Source organism: Ovis canadensis, chromosome 19 (genome assembly GCF_042477335.2).
Source record: "Ovis canadensis isolate MfBH-ARS-UI-01 breed Bighorn chromosome 19, ARS-UI_OviCan_v2, whole genome shotgun sequence".
NCBI lineage: Eukaryota > Metazoa > Chordata > Mammalia > Artiodactyla > Bovidae > Ovis > Ovis canadensis.
The window spans coordinates 70,662,213-70,675,984 of NC_091263.1; the positions used below are offsets into that span (position 1 = coordinate 70,662,213).

The 13,772-nt window shown below is 58.8% G+C and overlaps 1 long non-coding RNA gene and 1 other non-coding gene across 3 annotated transcripts; both read right to left on the reverse strand.

Moving 5' to 3' along the window:
* Positions 1-574: 574 nt before the first annotated feature.
* On the reverse strand, positions 575-647 carry TRNAG-CCC (transfer RNA glycine (anticodon CCC)). The gene has a single exon. It is a non-coding gene; the product is annotated as a tRNA-Gly (tRNA).
* Positions 648-6,415: 5,768 nt separating this feature from the next.
* Positions 6,416-13,772, reverse strand: LOC138424784 (uncharacterized). 2 transcript variants are annotated; one of them, XR_011250962.1, is made up of 4 exons: positions 12,849-13,772; positions 10,481-10,601; positions 9,992-10,132; positions 6,416-7,446 (listed from the first exon to the last, which is right to left on the reverse strand). It is a non-coding gene; the product is annotated as an uncharacterized lncRNA (long non-coding RNA). The 2 variants fall into 2 exon arrangements; XR_011250961.1 differs by lacking the exon at positions 12,849-13,772 and adding an exon at positions 11,253-11,337.

Consider the following 13,772-nt stretch of genomic DNA (forward strand, 5'->3'; position numbering starts at 1 on the left):
GAAACACCGCACCCTCTTACACGTTCAAAAATTGACATCGACGATGTCAAAGCCAAAGTGGGGGCACAGGGTTTACTTTTCGGGGCATGTTAAATGTTGACACTGTAAGCTTGAGCTGTTTGATCACTCCACGGTACACATCCCGAGAAGCTGAAGAGCGTAGTGGCCCCGTGTATACTCGTGTAGACAGCGCACAAACCAGCTCCTCTGTATTAATGAGGATTCGTGTCAGTTTCTCTGAAACTTGTCTTCAGTTCGACTCCTCTCACAAAGTTTTAGCCCAGCGTAATTTATTCTTGGGGCTTCCCTGGTGGCTCAGTGGTAGAGAGCCCACCTGCCAATGCAGGAGACGCAGGTTTGATCCCTGGGTCAGGAAGATCCCCTGGAGAAGGAAATGGCACCCCACTCCAGAACTCTTGCCTGGAGAATCCCGTGGACAGAGGAGCCTGGTGGGCTGCAGTCCATGGGGTCGCAGAGTCAGACACCACTTAGCGACTGAACAACAACATACACTTTAAAAATATATATATTTATTCAACTTTGCTGGGCCTTAGCTGTGGCATGTGGGATCTGGTTCCCTGACCAGGGATTGAACCTGGGCCCCTTGCATTGGGAGTGCAGCGTCTTAACCACTGGACCCCCAGGGAAGTCCTCAACAGTATATTCTCATGCCTGAAAGTCACTTACTGATCATACCATCTTCTCTGTGACAACTATGGATGTAAACCGGTTTTAAATTTTTAAAAATTTTCTGTGCTTCTAAGTTACTAAGTGCAAACTGTTATTCTGCAAAGGTATGATTACAAATACTAGTATGTGACTGATCAAAACTATAAATATGTTTTGATAGATACTGATGACACAAAGTATTATTTCACATGACATTTGTAATGGTTTAACTGGATTTCCCGTCTTGTGTACCAGTGGAGAAGTATCTACAGCTCCATCTCTTCTTCATTCTTATTTTTACGGCTGTAAGCACTCAGAAGTCTTGTCACATAAATAAGGAACAGAAAAGGAAGGAGTCCTGGAGGAATGTTAACCATGTTCCCTCCGTTTGCGTTTTACACCAGAAGTCAATAGTAATCCATCAGAAAGAGTTATTTTTTGTTGCCACCTGGTGACTGGCATTATTATGTGTGCATGATTCCATTTTTCTTAATAAAAGTTAAAGACATGATTACTCTCTGTTAGTTGACAAAAGGATTGGGTTCTCCTGCCATTTTGCTGCAAGCAAGAAATGGAAGCCACTGGACCGGCCAAAGGATTTATCTCCCAGTGCTGGTAGCCCTTAGAGCCCTTCTCCCTCTCCAGACCCAGCACAGGACTTCCCCTGGCCTTGCCAGCTGGGGGCATTTGCCATTGTTTCCCAAAGCAAGAAGCTGTTTCCTCAAGGAGTCACTTGAAACCCTTGGTGAATGGCTGGGGAGCAGCCCTTGGCCAAAGGACCTGGACAAATGGGTTCAGGCCAGGAAGAATGAAAAAGAAAGACTCCATCTCAGGCTGTAAGTGCATTCTCTGGCCCACTCCGCCTCTCCCACACACCCTGCCCAGTCCGCCTCTCCCACACACCCTGCCCAGTATCTGCTACCTTTCAGTAGAGAAGACCTGAGTGGGACCTGCCCGGGGGACGTCTGGTTGAGGAGGGTGAGGCTGGAACTCTTCACATGCATCTTTTTCAAATACTTCAGCCTGAGAAGGCTTAGTTGAATACATTTCATTTAACATAAAAACAAACAACTAAATGTGATCCGGGATTTGGAATGCAGATGGGGTACGGGAATGCTATAAAAGGCCTCGTTGGGACAACTGGCAATATTTGAATAATATTTTGCCGAGTACATAAGTCTTGCATCACCGTTACATCGCCTGATCTTGAAAGCCCTACTGTGGTTGTGTAATAGGATGTCCTTGTTCTTGGGAAACACACACTGAAGGATTTAGGGTTCAAGGGGCAGCACGTCTGCAATTTACTCTCCCCATGCTGGGGGGGAACTTGAATATACATAGAGGGGGGTCCGAATGCTAACACTTGATGAATCTTAGTTAAGAAAGTCCTAGAGTCCTCTGTGCTAGTCTCAGAATTTTTCCGTAACTTCCAAAACGATTCCGAAAAAGACTCTGCCGCTTCAAGCCCGGTCTCTGTCGCCGCCTAGCGGCTACTGAGGGGATCGCACCCTCCCTGGCGGAGACATTTAAACTCCCGGCCTCCGGCAGCGGCTCCCGGCGGATCAGAGATTCCCGCCCAGGGCATCCATCCCTGGCTGGGCAGGTTTGATTTTCCATTCCTAGGTCCATCCGCCATCTGTGAACCATTGCAGGCGCCTTTCTTGTGCAACCAAGGTGAGGTCACGGTAATGTTGGTTGGAGAGGAGTCAGTTTCAGAGCGTCTTCCAACCCAGATGCTTTCTGCAACCAGGGAAAGCCAGGCCGGGAGAGGGCACGCCGTCGTCGAGCATAGCTGGAAACGAAGCCTTCCTGACCTCTATTCTCAGCAAACTGCCGGCCCGTCTCTTCATCGAGTTTGACTCAGATGCAGCCCCTAAAGTCTGGGCTCCCACGAGTCGGCTCTCTGACTTCACTCCCTCCCACCAGGCGCCTCCGCCAGCCGGCCTCGTACCGGGGTCTCGGTCCACACGGCTCCTCTGCCCCGACTGCGCCCCACCCCGTCCCCCCGGGCTGCCTCTTCCTCCCGTGCTTTCTGCCAGGACGTCACCTGCCCAGAGCCTCCGGTGACCACCCCTCTCGCTGAGCCTTCCCTCACCGGTCTCCCAGCTTGTGCAACCGTGCAGTCACCTACTTGTCGTCTAAACGATGCTCTGCGCCCCCTCTGCCCCCGCCCCACACTGGAATGGGAGCCCCCTGCAGACGAGACCCTCTCTGGTTTCCCTTGTTCAAAGCGGGGGCGCTGGCAAGGACAGCGAGGTTTGCCCCATCTCCCCGATTCCCCAGCTTTGCAGCCACGTGACCCTCGGCGAGGGAATGTCTCCTGCCACCCCACCCACCCACCCACCCGCCAGCGGCGTCTGTGATTTCGGAGGGGCCCAAAGCCCCAAGGGGAAGGGGGAGCGGGTGGCTGAGTGACCTCTGGGGACGGCGCGGCGGGGCGCGCGGGGCTCGGTCCCCGGCGCTGGCCTCCCTCCTGCAAACGAGGAGGGGAGGGCACGGGCAAGGGGAGGCGCCACTGCGCGACCCGGGGGACCCCCAGCCCCGGGCCCGCGGAGGGTCCCACCCCCGGGACAATGCGGGGCGGGGCCGGAGCGGACGTGCGGACAATGGCCCTCGCCCACCCAGCGCCGCTTCCGGCCTTTCCCAGCCCCGGCGGGCGGGAGGGGGCACCGGGGAGGCCTGCGCGGCTCTCGGGCCCACGCGTCCCGGCCCAGGAGGGACTAGGCAGCACCCGCGCGTGGAGCCTTCCGCGGCCCGCGCGACTGCGGCGCCCTAGGAGATGAGTACCCCCCTGCCCCGTCCCGCAAGTGGCCGACAAGGGGAGTGGTGGCTTTAAAAAAATAAAGGTTTTGCTTTGTTTTTTTATTATCGAGATGTAATTTAGCTAGAGGGAAATGGACAGATGTCAAACATGTGAATGTTTACAGGGTTATACCCTGGAGAAGGAAATGGCCACCTAGCCCAGTATTCTTGCCTGGGAAATCCCATGGACAGAGGAGGCTGAGGGGACTACAGTCCATGGGGCCCCAAAGAGAATGAGCGACTGGAAAACGACAACTATCCTTATTCATGAGGGCTCCACCTTCACGACTACTCACGCTGCGAAAGATCCCTCCTAATGCAATCACATTGTGGATTAGGACTTAACAGATGAATTTGAGAGGGGGTCGGCGTTTGACCCACAGCAGAGCTGCCGGAAGAGCCATTGAAAAACAAATGAGGAAAGAGGGGAATGAACACAGGTGCTGTCTAGAAGCCCAGGATGTGGGAGGCAGGCAGCAATCTCATGCATCCTGCAGGCAGGCAGGCCCTGCTCAGGCCATGCTGCGGAGCCACCTCCTGAACCTGGGCAGCACCTGGAGGCCCCGCCCTGCCTCCCTTGTGCTCTGAGTTTTGGAAGATGGGGAGGTGGGGCTAGGAGGGGCCTGCCTCCCAGTGTTCAGCAGGTCTTCGTTGCACATGTGCTGTGTGCGGGCCACTCTGGCACAAAGTGCCAGCCACTGCCCTGGTGGAGGTACCAGTCCGACAGGAGAGGTGGCTGACAGCCCCGATGAGCCGATGAGCCGGGAGCGCCCCTGTGGAGGGGGCCGTGGCAGCAGACATTCGAGTGATGAGAAGGCAGCAGCCCCGGGGAAAGGGCGTAAGAGGCAGAGGGAACAGCAAGGGCCAAGGCTGGGGGCTGAGAGCATGCCAGGTGGACTGAAGAGAGAGCGCGGGGGCAGCAGGAGGGGCCAGGACCGGCCAGGGCGCCAGGGGAGAGGGCACCTTGGTTGGCTTCGGGGGCAGAGACAGAGTACCACCTCATGGCAACAGAAATTTCTTTTCCTGCAGTTCTGGAGGCTGGAGTGCTTCCCTGATGTCTCACACAGAAAACCATCTGCCTGCAACTGGACCCCTGGGTCAGGAGGATCCCGTGGAGAAGGGAATGGCTTACCCACGCCAGTATCCTTGCCTGGGAAAGCCCATGGGCAGAGGAGCCTGGCGGGCTACAGCCCATGGGGTCGCAAAGAGCCCCACCGGGCTCACTGGAGGCCACAAGTCCAAGGTCAAGGCGTCAGCGGGTTTGCCTTCCCCTGACGTCTCTCTCCTTGGCCTGCAGATGGCCCCCTTATCACTCTGTGCGGAGACTTGTCTGTGCCCCAATCTCTTCTTATAAGGACACTGGTCCCGTTGGCCTGGGGCCCACCCATATGACCTCAACTTAATCACCCCCTTCAAAGGCCCTGTCTCCAAATCCAGTCACATTCCGAGGTGCTGGGGGGTGGGACTTGAGGATGTGAATCTGGGGACACAATTCAGCCCCTGACAGATGGCTTTTGCTCTCGGGGAGGTGGGGGCCTGGCTGAGTGTTGTGCGAGAAGAGACAAGATCTGATTTGCATATTAATAAGGATCCCTCTGGCGCCAAGGCAGGCAGGGAATAGACTGGGTGGGGGGGAGGAGGATGGGGGGACTGAGACCAGTGAGGTGGCTACTGCCCAGTCCAGGCTGGAAGCTGGTGGCCGGACCTGGGTGGCATGGTGGGTGGGGAGCAGTAGCCAGACTCTTTGTTCCAGGGTGCGGGGCCAGGAGGTTTTCCCAAAGGACGTAGCTGGGAGGGTGCAGCAGAGGAGGGGTGGGGGTGGGGCTCTGGCTTCCTTATCCAGCAGGGGCCTACTGTGTGCAGCCCTGGCCCCGAGGAGAGGAGAGGCAGGCGAGGCCCTGGGCCTGCTGACTCCAGCTGACTTCTCCTCCTCTGGCACTTCCTTCCCAGCTCCTGGCTGTGGATCCTGACCCCCCCACTTGGACAAACATCTTGCGGCCGTTTCCTCCTCGCCTGCCTGGAGCCCCGGCCCGGCCTGAACAAACACTCGGGACCTGTGCTTCCGGCCTCAGCTCTGGGAAAAGCCCGGCCAGGGGCCGCTGAGGTCAGCCCTGGAGGGAAGTGGGAAGCGGGGCGCCGGGTCCCGCACATGGGGCCCGGCGTGGCCGGCCTTGGGCGCGTCCTGTGCTTCATTGACCCCATCCATAAAATGGGCCTAATCACGCCCACCTCAGAGGCCCCTAGGGAGACAAGATGCACCCTCTGGGCCTGGCACGAGACAGGGACACTGCCCACGGGGCCGTGAGAGGCCTGGGATGGCGGGAGGCTCCAGGGGAGTCCCCCGAGGGACCACAGTGCCAGGAGAGGCCAGACTTAACCCTCCTCCTGTGGCCTCCCACTTCTTGTTCCCATTTCCGAAAAGTGTCCCACCAGGCTGCCGCTCCAGTCCTGGTCCCGACAGAGCCTCCCGTGTGTCACTATCAGAGTTTAGGAGCCAGGCCGGGGGTGCGGCAGGAGTGGACAGACAACTCTTGACAATGCAAATAGGCGAAGATGGCTGATTGTGAGGAGCGAGCTTCCCGTTGCTGGACGTATGAGCAGAGCCAGCCGGAAGTGCAGGACGCAACCCCTGCCAATACTTACTCCTCCGTACCTGCTCCTAGTGCCCCGTGGACTGGGGGCAAGCTAGTGCGTTCTGAGGGTCACAAAGATCCAGATTCCAATCCCAGCTCCGCTGTATGCCCAGCCCCTCAGTTTTATGGGTGTGAAGGGGTCTCAGTGAACTGGCCAGGGAAGGCAACCGGCCCCCACGGTTCTCACCCCACTGAGGGGCTGGCGGAGGCTCAGGTCCAAGGGGCGCGGGGTCTCTGCACGGGATGGGGGTGGCGCCTCTTCCACTCAACCCCCTACTTGAAGGCTTTGCCAGAGAAAGCCTCCCAGCTGGGGTTTGATTTTGATTTTATTTTTGTTTTTCAGGCAGGATCTGGGAGTGGAAACAATGGAATTAATGTCTGTAAGGGTTTTGGTGGGGTTTTTTTTTTTTCTTTTTCTTTTCCTTTGGAGCAGTTTTTCCTCATCTGCGGGGTTGGATTCCCACCTCAACTTCCGGTCTTTGGAGGAGCCGCTGGCAGGAGAGGATGGGCGTGGGCGCGGGGTGGGGGGCGGTCAGGAAGGGGAGAGCTGGGTGGCGGGGCGAGGAGGAAGGCAGGGCTCCTTCTCGCCCCTGGGTCTTTGCATCGGCTGTGCCCCCTCACCTCAGCCCCTGCCCCTGTTGGTAGCCTGGTGCCTCCTCCAGGAAGCCCTCCCTGACCTCCACCACCCAGGCTAAACAAACAACGGGAGTCAGCACCTTCCTGCTCTCATTCATCGGCACTTCATCTTCCACTGCGGGCTGGGCCTGTTGGTTTACAGCTCTCTCCTCTGCTCAGCACTCAGGGGACACCAGCCGCGTAGAGCATGGGAAGGGGGACCCGGTCCCTACACTGTGGTCCTCACTGTCCACTCAGGGACCTTGATCTGCGATGGAGAAGGCAAAGGGCGAGTCGGGCGGGGTCCCGGGGTGGGGGTGGGTACAGTCACAGAAGTGGGTACGTTTGGGGAGTGCACAAGGGCTGAACTCTGACGCCCCTGGTTGGCAATCTCCGCAGTGAGTTCTCCTTGAGTCTCAACTTCCTCCTCTGTAAAATGGGGATGACAGCCCTACCCGGTGAAACCAACTTGAACGGGCCCCAGCGCCCGGCCCAGGAGGCACCCTGCAGGTGCTTTAACCAGCTTAGCAAGGCGGGCAGCTGGGCTTGGTGCTCAGGCGGTCTCGTCTCTTGGCTGGGAGGGTCCGGAGCATGGAGGGGAAAGCGGAGCCCCAGACCTGTAACTCACAGGGATCCACTCAGCTACCCGTGCTCAAAGTAATGCGACCGGTTCCTCCGCACGCCCACCTCTCCTTCTCCCGGCATCCTCCGCCAGGGGCCGAGGGTCCTGCAAACGCAAACCTGCGGTAAATAACGCCGATTGTAGCATTTACGCGCCTTTTCTGAGGCTCGTCATTCGACCTCTCCGTCCCTCCTCTTCCACTCGGGGTCCGCGCTGGGTGGGCACGTGCGCGTCCAGAGGGGCAAGGCCCTTGCCTCCCATCGAGCCTTGAGGTCCGGAGGCCTTGAGGTTCAGTAAAGACAGAGGGACGGGGCTGGATAGTAAAATGGGGGGGCAACCTCTGACCGTCACGCGCAGATACTGGGTCCCCACGGAGGATGCTATGGTCCTGCCCGGCCTTACGCATGCGCGTGGCGCTGGGTTCCTTCATGTCCGTCAAATAGTAGAGGCGGTGCGTGTGGAGCCACGTGTACGTGCCCACGCGTGCGTGCCCAGCGTTAGCTGGCTCCGTCCCAGGTACCCCGGAGAAACTGAGGCACAGAGCAGGGTGGTGACTTGTTGGGGAGCTTCAGAGCTGGGGTTCCACCAGTGCTAGCTTTCAGAGGGGACCTGCGGACCAGCCAGGTGAGTCCAGCCCTGGAAGTTGTGTCTGAGAGGAGGGTCTGGGGTGGGCAGCGCCGCCCACCTTCTGGGGGGGTGACCCCCGACAGGTGGCCAGCTGTTCTGAGCGTCTGGTACCCCGCCACGGTGGAGCTGAGTCTCTCCCTCGGGACTGTGGGGCAGCGACAGGGCCTGGGCTGGGCCGAGGTAGTCTCCCCTCAGAGTGCCTGGTCCCCAGGCTCCGGGCCCCACCCTCCTTCCCTTCGTAGGTGCAGCTGCGCTTCTGGCCTCTGATTCTCAACAAATACCCACCATTACCCACATCCTCCCAACCCGTGGCTTTTGTCTCCTGTTGCCTTTAACACAAATAATACACAAGTTTCTCTGATGAAACTTAGAAAATTGAGACTCGAAAGAAAAACTTCAAATTCTCCCCTCCCACCCAGCAAAGCACTCCGGTACATGGGGTGCTAGGGGTGAAGTTCTTGCTTGCCAGTGCAGGAAATGTAAAAGACCCGGGTTCCATCCCTGGGTCAGGAAGATCCCCCTGGAGAAGGGCATGGCACTGTAGTATTCTTGCCTGGACAATCCCATGGACAGAGGAGCCTGGCGGCCTCCAGTCCATGGGGTTGCAAAGAGTTGGACACGACTGAAGCGACTTGGCATGCATGCAGGCACCCAGCAAAGCATCAAGGGTTCACCCTGCCTGATTCTGCCTCTCCCCGACCCTGCAACCCGCGGCGCACACCCTTGGTGGCGGGCTCTCAGGGTGCCCATTGTTAGCTGCATGGCACGTCAAAGCCCTCGATTCCTGTAGGGGCGGGGGATGCCCACCCCTGCCGTGGCATGGAGGGGGAAGTGAGAACGGAGGAGCAGGGATGGGATGGCATGGGTTCAGTTGAGGAAGTGAAAGTTCTCCTGCGACGCCCCCCCACCTCTTACAGGATTGACGGCGGCCCACTGGCACCACCCCTTGTCCCGGATGGAGGGTCACATGATGGTGCCCCCCTACCCGACCAAAACCATATTGGGGCCCCAGGCTGTGATGCCAGGAGGAAGGGGGTTTCCCTGGTCGCTTGCTTGGGGAGCCTCAGCTCAGGGGGGGACCGTCCCAGCCTCAGACCCCAGACTTTGACTCTGGCCTGACCAGCCAAGCCTCTTGAATGAAGACAGGGAAGTCGGGGCCCCGGGGTGGTGGTGGGGGTACTTGTTTAGCTTTACTATTTTCAGATAGAAACTGAACTGGGTCTAGAGCCCAGCCAGGGGTCCTCGGACACCTGCCCAGATGTTAGTGGTGGCGGCCTCCTGTCCTCTGTGAGCGCTCTCCCTGGTGGCACTGGGCGGGGTTCAAGTCCCCCGCAGCCCTCTCTGTGGCCATGGCCTTGGCAAGCCCCTGCCTGTCTTTGGGCTTCTGTGAAATGGGGCGAGGGATTGCTCGTGCTCCTGAGGGGAGCAGATGGGATGAGTATCGGTCCCCCCGGGGTGGGCCCTGGCTGGGTGTCAGTTGGGTTGGAAGGTTCGGGCAGGTGGCCTCTCCTGCCCTGGCGACCCACCCCAGGTGCGGAGGGACAATGGGCTGGTGGCTTCATCTGTGTGGAGCTCACCAGCTTCCTCTGGGGCCCCACAGGGCCGCCTGTTCTGCTGGGGAGAGGGTCTCCCCTCCTATCCCCTTCCTCCAGGCCTCCTTCCTGCTTCCCGAGGCACGGCCGGCCCTTCCGTCCAGGCGCTCATCAATCGCGCGCGAGGTGCTGAGCGTCCGGCCTTTTCGGGCCATGACTCACTTCCTGTTTCCCGGAGCTAGAAATAGCTTCCTCTGGATGCTGGGCCAGTGCTGGGGGCTCCCTCCCCGGCAGCTACTCAAAGTCTCTGCAGCCCACCCCTCGCCAGGCCTGGGCACCGACCACTAAGTCTGTGTTCAGCTGGACACCAGACCAGCCCAGGGACCCATTCCTTGCTGGCCTAGGTGTAGGAGCACCCACTAGGGGTCTAGCCCTGGGGCAGCGGCAGTGAACAAACATATGCAGACCTTCCCCCGGGTGTTTACACTCACCAAATAACCCAGCCACCAGGGTGCTGTGAGCCCTGTGTGGGGAGGGCGTGGGGGCCTCTGCCCACTGTGGAGTCCTCAGGGGTCATGGATGAAGGAAAACAGGTGAGGCTTTACCCCCGAGAGCTTTTGCCGGGTTTCAAGCTGTAGAAAAACAACGTGAAGAGGTTTGCAATTGGACAGTCTCCCTGAGGCTGCTTCATGGAGAAGGGATTCCAGGAGAGGCGGGAGGGGGTGGGGCTTGGATGGATGATGTCGTCTCAGACTGATGGGAGGGGAGGACGGGGTGCCCTCTGGACAAATGGGAGGAAAGGATGGGGTGTCTGGGCACCTCCCGGGTTCTGCCTTCAGTGCCACGTGCGACGCAGTGGAGGCCTGGGCTGGGTCCAGGTGGGGCGACACATTCAGTCCGTGACTCTGAACAAGTCACTCAACTCCACTCTGCCTTGCTTCCCATCTGCAGAATGGGTATAATAGAAGGCCCTCCCTCACCGGCCACTGTTGTGACAAATAAACGTGATCATCCACGTGCAGCTCCTGGGCAGCCTCAGTAAACCGTAGCTGTTTTATTTTCCGCCTTGGGCCTGGTAGGTCTTCTGCTGTGTGCCCGGGGCTGTAAAAAAGGTGATGAGGCTCCAGTGAAGCCGAGAGATGCAGCCTCACCCTCATTTTGCAGAAGGGGAAACAGAGGCTGGGAGAGAAGGGCTCTGTCCAAGGTCCTGCAGCTGGGGAGTGGCGAGGTAGGATGTAAACCTGCTCCCTCGGTTCCCAAAGCTTACCCACACCGCCCGGGGACCCCAGGGTGTCTGGCCCCTGCCTGTGGCCCTAAGCTGGGAGAATGAGTTGATGCCAGCATGATCAACCCAGCCAAGTCATGTCCTCATAGGAAAATCTGCATTTTTAGACTCACAAACCCTCCCCATGCTAGGGGGATGGGTGTCGCCCTTCCCTGGCAGGTGGGTGAGAGCGCAAGGGGGCATCAGCCGGACACCAGGGCCCTGGAGCTGTGAGGAGTGGGTACCAGCCAAGATAGTGGCGAGAGGACTGTAGTTCATCTCCTTGCCCATCCATTCACTCATTGCTTCATTCCCTCTCGTGAGCCTGCTCTGAGTCCCTGTGGGGGACCCAGGTATGCCCCCGACACGATCCAGCTCCCGAGACACCCCCCAGTGGGGAGGGAGCCAGAGCAACAGACACATCGTCGCTTGGTGTGGGCGCGTGGGGGGCCGTTGGGGGCCGTGGGGTGCAGAGTGGGAGCACTTACCCAGCCTGGGAGGTCAGAGAAGGCTGCCTGGAAGGGGAGAGGCCAGAGCCGACTCTGAGAGGCACGCCTGGAGGCTCAGCCAGGGAGACGGGGAGGAGGGAAGTTTCAGGGTCGTGGTGAAATGTAACATGCATACCAGGACGTGGTGGGGGGGGGGGCTCCCGGGCTCTGGGGACTCAGACTCTGACCTGGAGTGGGGGAGGGATGCGGGAAAGTACTGGTGAGGATGCTGGCTCATCCCGAGCCTCCTGGCTGTGGTCAGTGGAGCCTGCACTTAAGTAAGATGACAGATGGCGTCACCCAAAAGTCCCCAAGGGACCAGTTCCAAGTTCCTCAACTCAGGGGACTGTGGCCAGGCTGAGTAATGCTCACGGGCTGCCCTGCCCGTGGTTAAGGGCTGGACCTTCCAAGGCCTTAGGAAGCCCTTGGGCTGGACCTTCCAAGGCTTTAGGCTTTCTCTGGTGGCTGAATGGTAACAAATCTGCTTGCAATGGGGAGGACCTGGGTTCAATCCCTGGGAACGGGAAGATCCCCTGGAGAAGGAAATAGCAATCCTCTCCAGTATTCTTGCCTGGAGAATGCCATGGACAGAGGAGCCTGGTGGGCGACAGTCCACGGGCCCGCAAAGAGTCAGACATGACTGAAGGACTAATACTAACTTAACTTCTAAGGCCAGAGGCTGGACCACTCAAGGTCACAGGCTGAAGTGCCCAGGACCAGACTGAACCCTCCAAAGCAGAAATTGGGCTCTTGTCAGTTGATAAAAATCTGGCAGTTTGAGGAGGAAATCCTCTAGCAGTCCTAGGCGCAGCAAGCACAGGCCCAGTGGACACTCCAGAGACCAGAGTCCCAGCGAGAAGTGCACAGGGTGAGCTCTTGTGTCCATCCCCTCACATCAGCCTGTTACCCGTGTGGAGCTTAGCTTGCACACTCATCCCCCACGTGTACACACGACCCCAGCGTCCACACAGACACACACACACGTCTCCCCATGTCCGTGCCCATGTTTTCCCTGCTTGGCCCACACCCCCCCACACGCACTGATGCGTACATACTGGGAGCCAACCAGAGACAGGCTCCTGCAGGCTGGGGGAACGGGCACTACCCGGGCATGCCCCATGGGCCCCCAATGCTTCTCTCCTGGCAGGTGAACTGATGGGCTGCAGCCCCGCCCACCCTGGGCAGCTGTCCATGAGAAGGCCTCTTCAGAGCCATCAGTCAGCGTGGTGCTGTCCCACCTCTGTGAGTTTCAGACAGGGCAGAGTCTGCCCCCAGTGACCAGGGAGGCCCCTCTAACTTAATGCCTCCACAGTGAACTCTGAATCTCCCACCAGCCTATTGCTCTCAGCCTCTGGAAGAGGAAGCCCCAGGCTGGTGAAGCACCCGACCTAGGAAGTCCCTGCCTGGACCCTGCCTCTGCTCACCCCAGACCACATCGTCGTCCCCCAGTCCTCAGGAGTCCCTCTTCCTAAGAACCCATCTCTGGCTTCCTGCGCTTGCTGTGCAGTCAGGGGGCTCTCCCTGGCCTTGCCCAGCCCTCCAGCGCCTGGAGAACCCATCCCACCCCACCCTCCTCCAGCAGAGCCCCCAGCTCACCTTCTCTGCGCCTCCAGGGGCCACGCACTGCCCACTCCAGCCGCTGCCCTGGTCCTCGTGCTGGGAAAGCTCTCCCGTGAGCGTCCTGCAGATCTCAGCTCAAGGGTCACTGCCCCAGGGAGGCCCTTGCTCACCCCAAGACGGACTCAGGTCCCCCCCCTGCCACCGCCGCAAGAAATCCTCCTGGAACCACGTGGTGTTGCCCTTTGTCGAAGCTGTGGCTCTTCACAGTTATGTGATTATTTGCGCTATTTGATTAAAGACCGTCTTGCCCATAAGACAGAGACCGTGCCTGCGGGGTCCCCATAATATCCCCAGGGCTTGGCAGAGTAGGTGCTTGGTCAGTGGTGGTGGAAGGAAGGAAGGAAGGGAGAACTCTGTTCTGGTGTTTCATTCCACCCAGGGTTTTGCCTGGAGGCGGCAGGACCCTCAGAACCACACCAGGAATCGGGCTGAGGGGTCACCTTGAGGGCCAGTGGGTCTTCCAGGCACAGGGCAGGATGGCCTGGTCTTGTGAAGGGGGGCAGGCAGTGTGGCCACGTGGACAAAGTGGGGGTCGTGGAGGCAGCTTTGGCAGAATGTGTCTGGCGTCGCCCAGGAAGGGGTCTCCAGAGGCCAGCGTGACCATCCCATCTGCTCCGTCGATGTCCTGGGGTGGGGACACAGCGGTCCATCCATCCTAACATTTACAGGCAGTGATCACGTGTCCACCCGGGAAGACCAGCCAGTCCGCTGGGGAGGACAGATGCTCTCCCACTGTGAGGAGAGCAACCTGATGAGAGGAGCTTCTGATACTGCTCCAGAAAGTCCTCTGGAAGGAAGGACTCAAGGTAGTCCTCTCAGAAAGACAGCCATGTAGACTTGACCTTGAGGGAGGCCTGGAAGCTCAAGAGGAAAGGCTTTCCGAAGGAAGCGGCATCTGGA